The 1,028-nt window shown below is 42.9% G+C and overlaps 1 non-coding gene across 1 annotated transcript; it reads right to left on the bottom strand.

Moving 5' to 3' along the window:
• On the bottom strand, positions 1 to 102 carry LOC121474771. The gene has a single exon (XR_005983521.1). It is a non-coding gene; the product is annotated as a U6 spliceosomal RNA (small nuclear RNA).
• Positions 103 to 1,028: the final 926 nt, after the last annotated feature.

The following is a 1,028-nucleotide window of genomic DNA, read 5'->3' as shown; positions in this document are numbered from 1 at the left end:
AAAAATATGGAATGCTTCATGAGTTTGCATGTCATCCTTGTGCAGGGCCATGCTAATCTTCTCTGTATCATTCCAATTTTCATATATCTGTTGCTGAAGCAAGCTCCCTATCAGTACTTTATTTTTTTTTTAAAGATTTTATTTATTTATTCATGAGAGACACACACACACACAGAGGCAGAGACACAAGCAGAGGGAGAAGCAGGCTCCATGCAGGGAGCCCGAGCTCGATCCCGGGTCTCCAGGATCACACCCTGGACTGAAGGCAGCGCTAAGCCACTGAGCTACCAGGGCTGCCCCCTATCAGTACTTTATATCATCTACTTGTTTCTGACCTTCATGGTGTCTGATGAAAAATTAGCTACTAATCTTAGGGTATTATTTGTCATCCTTATGGTAACCACTAAGAAAACAAGTAGGAAATATACAGAAAAGGAAATCAAAATGGTACACTAGAAAAAAAAAAATTAAACACAAGAGAAGTCAGTATTGGGAGGATTGAGGAACAAAAAAGATGACATCTAGATCACTATTGCAGGGCAGCACCAGTGGCTCAGTGGTTTAGCGCTGCAGCAGTTTAGCGCTGCCTTCAGTTCAGGGCATGATCCTGGAGACCTGGGATCGAGTGCCACGTTGGGCTCCCTGCGTGGAGCCTGTTTCTCCCTCTGCCTGTGTCTCTGCTTCTCTCTCTCTGTGTGTGTCTCCATGAATAAATAAATAAAATATTAAAAAAAATTTTTAAAAATAGAACACTATTGCAAAAGTAAATCCTTTAATATCAGTAATCACTTTATTACGATTATGATTTTTTTTAAAGATTTTATTTATTTATTCATGAGAGACACACACAGAGAGAGAGAGGCAGAGACACAGGCAGAGGGAGAAGCAGGCTCCATGCACCGGGAGCCCGACGTGGGATTCGATCCCGGGTCTCCAGGATCGCGCCCTGGGCCAAAGTCAGCGCTAAACCACTGGGCCACCGGGGCTGCCCTATTTTTAAACATTTTATTTATGAGAGAGAGAAAGAG

Source organism: Vulpes lagopus, chromosome 1 (assembly GCF_018345385.1).
Source record: "Vulpes lagopus strain Blue_001 chromosome 1, ASM1834538v1, whole genome shotgun sequence".
Lineage (NCBI taxonomy): Eukaryota > Metazoa > Chordata > Mammalia > Carnivora > Canidae > Vulpes > Vulpes lagopus.
The sequence above is the reverse complement of the archived record's forward strand: the minus strand, read 5'-3'. Positions and strand labels throughout refer to the sequence as shown.